At 36.0% G+C, this 8,618-nt stretch overlaps 1 pseudogene; it reads right to left on the bottom strand.

The window, feature by feature from the left end:
• Positions 1–7,375: 7,375 nt before the first annotated feature.
• LOC149242868 (chaperone protein dnaJ 10 pseudogene) lies at positions 7,376–8,030 on the bottom strand (annotated as a pseudogene).
• Between the last annotated feature and the right edge of the window lie 588 nt (positions 8,031–8,618).

The following is an 8,618-nucleotide window of genomic DNA, read 5'->3' as shown; positions in this document are numbered from 1 at the left end:
GATATCACATGAAAAACAAAGTGATATATGGTATTTAGATTCAGGGTGTAGCAACCACATGTCAGGGAACATAGAAGTGTTTTCCAATCTAGATGAAAGTGTGAAATATGAAGTGACATTAAGGACTAATAGAAAGGTCTCTGTCATGGGAAAACGAAGATTCAATATCCTAACAAAGAAGGGGGAGAAGAAGTACATCTCATATTTTTACTTTGTCTCTGGTTTAAAGCATAACCTCATAAGCATTGGACAACTCATGGAAAAGGGCTACAATGTCTTTTTCAAAAATAACGTGTGCACAATTTTGGATAGGCCTCTAAGCAAAGATTTGATTGCAAAGGTTCAGATGAAAAACAATATAATGTTTCCCCTAAAGAAGATCATATTTGGAGGAATAAGGTGCATAAGAACGACTATCAATGAACTCACAAGAGGATGAAAGAAATGTCGTTGATGTCACACAAGTAAACTTTCAAGCAGAGCTCAAAGATGAAAATTGGTTATGGAATTTGAGATTTGGACATCTCAACTTTGGAGGTTTGAATTTGTTGCATAAGAAAGGCACGGTGAAGGGATTTCCACTCATAGAAAAATTGGAAAACCTATGTGAAGGATGTACCTTGGGCAAGCAACATAGAGAGACATTTATAGCAAAAAAGTTAGTAAGAGAAAAGACACCTTTGGAGATTGTCCACTTAGATTTATGTGGACCAATGCAGACACCATCAATTTATGAAAGCTATTATTTATCGACCTTCATAGATGACTACACAAGGAAGACATGGGTTGATATCCCAAAATAGAAAATTGAAGTGTTTGAGAGTCTTTGCCAATACAAATCTCCTGTTGAGAAGCAAAATGCACACTATATCAAAGTCCTCAGGACTGATAGAGGTGGCGAATACATCTCAAATGATTTCCTTCGATTTTGCAGGAAGCATGCAATTCACAAGAAATTTACAGCAAGATATACACATTAGCAAAATGGTGTAGCGGAAAGGAAGAATAGGACCATTATCGAAAACAAAATGAGTATGTTGAAGGCAAAGCATTTGCCAAATGATTATTGGGCTGAAGTTGTCACTTTTGCATCATATATCTTGAATAGATGTCCAACCAAAAGCATCCATAACATAGTTCTTGAAGAGGCATGGAGTGGAAGAAAGCATAACATCACTCACATGAGATTTTTTTTATGTGTGGCATATGCACATGTCTCGTATGAGTTGAGGCAGAAGTTGGACAACAAGGGGGAGAAATGCACATTTTTTGGATATAATGATGAATCCAAGGCATACAATCTCTACAATACATCAACCAAGAAGGTCATAATCAACAGAGATGTGTAGTTCATAGAGGAGGAAGCATGGGATGGGAGTTTAGAGAAGAGAGTTAATGTGAAAGCATGTATACCACATGAGGACAAAGAGGAATTGGCAGCAGCAAGTAATTCCTCAACAATGACTCCCTCTACACCTATTTAAGTGCAACAAAGCAGGCAACAAGCAACATCGTGGGGAAGTCAAGCAAGTGCTTCTCCAAGCATGCCGCAAAGTGCAACACCAAGTGACATGTCAAGCCTATCTTCAGCAAGAACATGAAGGCCAAAATTCAGAAATTTAAATGACATCTATAAGCAAGATGAAGTTGATAGTAGTGCTAGCCTGAATTCATTATTTTCTTTGTTTTGTCATGTAGATGAGCCAATCCACTTTGAAGATGTAGTCAAAGAAAAAAAATGAGTTGCAACAATGGAGGAAGAAATAGAAGCAATAGAAAAGAATGACACATGGGAGTTAGTGCACTTGCCGAAGGAAAATAAGTCATTAGAGTGAAGTAGGTCTATAAGACGAAGAGCGATGTCGATGGAATGATTGAAATGCACAAAGCAAGGCTAGTTGTCAAAGGATACAAGCAGCATCATCGAGGAGATTATGCAGAGACGTTTGCGACAGTCGCGAGGATCGAGATAGTGCATACAGTTGTGCTGATTGTCGCGCAACATAAATGGAAAGTGTATCAAATGGACATAAAATCAACTTTATTAAATGGAGTGCTAAATGAGGAAGTGTATGTTGCACAACCGCGTGGTTATGAGGTAGAAGGCCAAGCAAACAATGTGTATTAGTTGAGGAAAGCTCTTTATGGGCTAAATCAAGCACCGTGTGCATGGTACAACAGGATAGATGTCTACTTATTGGACAATGGTCTTGAAAAATGTGACGGTGAGCCAACTCTCTACAATAAGAGAGTGATGGTAAGATTCTTATTGTCGTCTTATATGTAGACGATTTTATTTTTACGAGCAATGATAATTTCGTCATCCTTGATTTCAAAGAAGTCATGAAGAGTGAATTTGAAATCACTGACTTGGGGTTCTTAAGGTATTTTTTTGGCATAGAAGTAAAGAAAATAGAAAATGACATTTTTATCTCTTAAGAAAAGTATGTAGCAAACATAAAGGAGAGGTTTAAGATGCGGAACAACAAACCTGCACCAACTCCAATTGTCATGGGGTTGAAGTTTATCAAAGAAGATTGCAACAGCAATGTCAATCTGACATTATACAAAGGCATGATAGGCAGCTTGATGTATTTGACAACCACTAGGCCAGATATAAAGTATTTAGTGAGCTTGTTGTTGAAGTTCATGGAAGCACCCAAGGAAACACATTCGCAAGCAACGAAAAGAATGCTAAGGCATTTCGGTGGGACAAAACAATATGGTATTCAATATGCCGAAACAGATGATTTCAGGTCGGTTGGTTACACTAAAAGTGATTGGGCAGGAAGTGTCGATGATAGAAACAACACGTCGAGATATGTTTTTCATTTCGGTTCTGGAGCCACTTCATGGGCCTCCAAGAACAAGCCAATAGTGTCACTATCAATAGTATAAGTTGAATATGTCGTTGCAACAACGGCATCGTGTTAGATAGTTTGGATGAGAAGGATGTTGAGGGATCTTCGCCACGACCAAGGGGGAACGTCAACTATTTTCTGCGATAACACCTCAACAATTGCATTATCAAAGAATTTTGTTTTTCACAAGAGGACGAAGCATATTGATGCTAAATATCATTTTATCAAAGAGTTGATTAACAGTGATAAAATTATGTTGGAGCACTGTAAGTCATAGGAACAATTTATTGATATTTTCACAAAGCCATTGGCACATGAAAATTTTGTTTATCTCAGAGATTGTTTGGGAATTGTCAATGGCGACAGTTGTGATTAAAGGGAAGTGTTGGAAATATTAATCCTAACCACTACCTTAAACACACTGACAAACACCATGCTTGCCGAGTCAACTAGTACATGGTTGTGATTTTTGTTTGGAGGTGAAAGGACTGAAGTCAAAGCAAAAGTACATCGACGACAATTCCACAATACATGAGAGAGTTTAAGGCATTTAATAAATTTTGGTAAATATATATAACAAAACATTGACTTCGTGAGTGTTTCCCACACTCCACAACACCTACAAGATCAAAAATCCAATTACAGAACTAATTACTATGTAAAATTGCAAATGTTGCATATTAATGTTCTCTCTAATGTATTAATGTAAAATTTGTATGCTGAGATAAATATGAATGTAAAAGTCATTTTCATTGTTGGGCAAGTAAGAGAGTGAGAGAGGGTGAGGAGAAAATTGTGGAGGAATTTGTATATTGAGACAAATATGAATGTAAAAGTGATTTGCATTGTTGGGAAGTAGGAGAGCGAGAGAGGGTGAAAGTCTCTGAGAGGTAGTGATGACAAAATATTGGTCACCTGAAAATCACATGTTTTATAGGTTCCACAACCTAATGATGCGCATAAATAGCATTGTTTTTTTCGCTTAACTCCAGCTTCCATTTATCACCTAAATGTATTTTCTTATGTTTTGAAATATAATAAAAGTATGCTTCTTTGGAATCTTAAACTTTCATAAGTAATTTACCACAACCTTTTTATTTCTACTATATTTCTCCATAAGTTCCATCAGTTATTTTCTACTATATTTCTCCATAAGTTCCATAAGTTATTTCCGGTATATTATTTAAACCTCTTATTTTTTTGCAGCAACATAAGATTAGTTGTGATTTCCTTACAGCAACCGAATTCTGATCAAGACTCCTCTCCTTTGGCCCGTAAAGTTTTTCAAATAATAAATTGAAGGGGGTTTCACTTCCGATGCTCCCATCTTATTTATTTTTCCAAGAAAAAAAAGACAACAATATTGAATATGAAAATTTGGCTAGTATGAATCATAAAGTCCTTGTGATTTCCTTGCTGCAACCGAATTCTGAGCAAGACGACTCCTCTCCTTTACCCGGTAAAATTCTTCTAAGAGCAAATTGAAGGGGATTTCACTTCAGATGCTGCCATCTTATTTATCTTTTCAAGAAAAAGAAAACAACAATATTGAATATGCAAATTTTGCTATAAAGTATGAATAATAAAGTCTTTCTGATTTCCTTGCTGAAACCGAATCCTGAGCAAGACTCCTCTCCTTTGCCCCGTAAAATTTTTTTAACAGTAAATTGAAGGGGATTTCACTTCCTATGCTCCCATCTTATTTATTTTTTCAGGAAGAAAAGACAACAATATTGAATATGAAAATTTTGCTATAAAGTATGAATCATAAAATCCTTCCTCTACATACATGAGCGATCAACTTTGCCTCTAGGAAATGGTGAAAATTAAAATCGTTTGACTGGAAAATAAATCAACTTGGAGAAGCCTTTCTTGCAAGACCGTTCCAAAACACGAAACCACAATCCAAATCCACAGCCCTCACAGCAAAATGGAATCGTGATTCTTTGGTGATGTATCCGACAACTTTTTTCATTTCTCCAATCCTTGTTACCCAACTTATGACAAGTGTCCTTTTCTGGGATTCGATGTTCATTTTGTAGTTTCCCATTTGGATAATCTTTCCCCGAATCTTCAAACCTTTGGCACGAGCTCCAAGTTCTCATTTCTTTGCACTCCTATCTAGCAACACGATGTGGCACACATGTGAGAGAGTGCCTCCAATGTCAGGCACATTTACTTTCCAAAGTGACTTGATAATCAATTCTTTGTTGGACTGTCAAACTGCTTCCAAATCACCTTCACACTAATTCTCCTCTCCACGGGGCTGGTGTTTGATATCTTCTAGTAATTGCAGTAGTGAAAAGCACCCGTTGCTGCTGTGACTTGGGATTTTACGAAGTGCCCTTTGCTTCTAAACCCAAATATATGGCCTTCTTTCCAAGTTTCTTTGCCCGCTTCTTTCCAAGTTACTTCCATAACCTGCTCCGCCCAGGAATTGAACCTCCGATTTAGCTTATTGCATAAACCCTACCTTGTCACCTTGTACGTACCGATTAAGACGATCTTTTAAGATCTGTGCAAGTTTTTCCTTTTTTCTTTTTGGACAAGGGTCATAGTTGAAGAGAGAACCAACTATACCAAAAGGAAAGGATGAGTATGAGCTGAGAGAAAGCTTGGTTAGGTATTGTAACAAGTTAAGGAGTAATTTGTTATTGCAAAGGTTTGAATGCAATTTACAAGTGGACAAGTTAAAGTTTGCAAATAAACTGTTTATAGTCAGACATGATTGATAGTCATGACATGGCTTCAGGTAGAAGTCATAGTAGAAGTCACATGATTGATAGGCATGACATGGCTTCAGGTAGAAGTCATAGTAAAAGTCATAATATAAAAAAATAAGATGCCAAAGTAAATGACATAAAGAGAAGAATGATACAAGAGGAATTTGACAGAGAAGTTGCTGAGGTAAAAGTACACCTGAATGTACTAATGTTACAGGAAGATAAAGAAGACCAAATGTTTAATGGATTATGTGAAAGAAAGTAAAGTGGCATAGTTTGGAAATGAAGTTGGAGCATGGGTTGGATGCCTAATTGAAAGCTGAAGAGCTCACAACAGCAGAGATGGAAGTTCACTTTTGCGAACTTGAACAAGGACCAATCCTTCGTGAAGATGAAGATGAAAAAGTTGAGATCCAAAGATTTTGTGATTTTAAAACTAATGAGCTGTTTGTGAATACAAGTCATGTCGGTGTAAATGATGGAGAGGTTCCTCCTTAGACAATACCGAGGAAATTCCGATCGATACCTTGTGAATGAAATTCTTATAACAAAAAAAATACATCCACGGAAAGGAGAATGAGAGACTTATTGCAAGCCTCATGAAGTTTGGGGAAGTTTAAATTAGCATGGTGATTTGATGTCTAAAACATCAAACAAGGCCACACAGCCGCCACACAGCCTTGTGATTTTAAGTATGACATTTTTTTTTATATAGTTGCACTTTTTTGTTGAAGATTGACAACCAACGTAACCCCTTAGATCACTCACAGATTTTATTTTCCCCATGCTTTTAAATCTAAGATTAATAATTCGCATTTCCTCTTGACAATTGTGCCTTCCATGTGATTTGATTTCTTCGAGAAATCATTTTCGTTGATTGGTGGGTCGATGCTCTTGCATCAGACTTAATTATGATGAGACTGAAACTTGGACTAATTGATTATCCATAGACAGCTATAAATTTGTACACCTGAATTCCGACTTCTGATCTAAGCAATGTGATAAAATTTCGATGCAAAGAAAGCGCATACTAAATATAAAAAAATTTGAGGTAAAGAACAATTAGTTAAAAAGATGCAAGAATTTGTTTTCTTGAGTTAATTGCAAGAACATATACCATAGATTCACGTGATCTTATTCAATCATGTGACCAAATTTCAATTTACAAAACCCTCATAAAGAGCTAAATACTATGGACAAACGTGTTGAATTTATGAAAAAGTGGGAGAAAAAAAAAGATGCGAATATTTTTCATAACTTCATATATGCCATTCAATTCCACCAGCTGAAGGAGGAGATCTCTGAGTTCCTTCACATTTTTCTTCATGTGAAAATTTGAGTAACGGAGATAAAGATTTAATGAAAATGTCTGAAATGTTTCTTCATAACTTCAGATATGTCTTTCAACAAAAATAAAATAAATTATAGCAGCGCATCAAAATCGGACCATCCTTTTGCAACATGGTTTATAAAAATGAATATTGAATATGATAAATTGTGATTCATAAAATCCTTATTCTGTATACATCAGCAATCTACTTTGCCTCTACCAAATACCCAAAATTAAAATCATCTGATTGGCTGGAAAAGCCTTTCTTGCAACACCGTTCGAAAACGGCAAAACGGTTTCCAGTGACCGACGGAACCACGATCCAATTCCACAGCCCTCACAGAAAAATGTAGTCGTGCCGCCATGATTCTTGGCGATGTATCTGGAGAGCTTGCATCATTTCTGAATTCTTTCTTCCTAAATCTACTAGAAGTGTCTTTTTCTGGAATTCAATCTTAATTTTATAGTTTTGCGGTTTGGAAAATCTTTCCCAGAATCTTTAAACCTTTCGCGCGAGCTCGAAGATCTTCTTTCTTTGCACTCTTATCTTGCAACACCATGTGGCACGCATGCGAGAGCGTCTCTTCAATGTCAGGCACATTTACTTTCCAAAGTGAGTTGACAATCAATTCTTTCTTGGACTGTAAAAATGCTCCCAAATCGGCTTCACTATAATTCTCCTCCGTACTCCGCTGCTCTTTGATATCTTCTAATAACTGCAACAGAGCAAAAGCACCTGTTCCCGCTGTTTCTGAGCCATTCGGCTATAAATGACAAACCCAAATATAAGTCTCCGTTCTTTCCAAGTTCCTTCGCCGCTTCTCTTTCATACATGTAACCAATTGTCTGCAGAGTATTGTTTCCATTAGTTGCGCCAACAAGCAATTGAACCTCCGATTTAGCTTCTTGTATAAACCCTTCCTTGTCACCTTGTACGTACCGATAAAGACGATCTTTCAAAATGTCTGCAATCTTTTCTTCTCTTTCCTCTTGTACTTTCCTGTTATCTGTCTGCTTACCTAGTTCAGTAAGCATCTGGAAAGAAGCCATAGAAGTAATTGCGAGGTGGCCTATATACTCTTCTAAAATGTCGTAGTAAGTGGTTTCCATAGCCATTTCTAAAAGTCTGCAGCAGAATACAGAGTTCCTCCACGGGATCTGTTTGATCAGAATGCTATCAATGTGTGTAGTAGGGCAGTCGTTAGTTTATATGAAACCCAATGATCTGTTTATATTCATTTCATGGGCATGGAAATTAAGTGTTCAAAAAGGTTGGTATTAGATAATTTTGAACTATTCACTCTATGGTTTATATTAATTAGTGGTTAGTAACTTTTTATTATTATTATTTTTTTTCTATATATTATATATGTTGTTAAGAAGTCTGGCTCCACATTTTCATTTTCTTATTTTAAAAACTACGTTAACGCTTTTTGGAATTGTTTATCGACAGTATCATTACAAAATGCTCACATATCTTGATTGCGGTTATTAACTTCCGATGGTGAAGAATGATGTCGATTGAAAAAGATGAAAAGTAATATTAATTCGATTTTTATTAATTGCTATTAATAATATATTTTAATAAGTTTTTTGCATTTTTATAAAGGATTAAAAATATATTAAATATAGCTAACTAAATAATATTTTATTAATTTTTTTTAACTTTCAATTTTACTAATTTATGCAAAAATTTATCAAATT

Source organism: Pinus tabuliformis, chromosome 8 (assembly GCF_031772625.1).
Source record: "Pinus tabuliformis cultivar Carrire ecotype Pingquan chromosome 8, CPIR1, whole genome shotgun sequence".
Classification (NCBI taxonomy): domain Eukaryota; kingdom Viridiplantae; phylum Streptophyta; class Pinopsida; order Pinales; family Pinaceae; genus Pinus; species Pinus tabuliformis.
The sequence above is the reverse complement of the archived record's forward strand: the minus strand, read 5'-3'. Positions and strand labels throughout refer to the sequence as shown.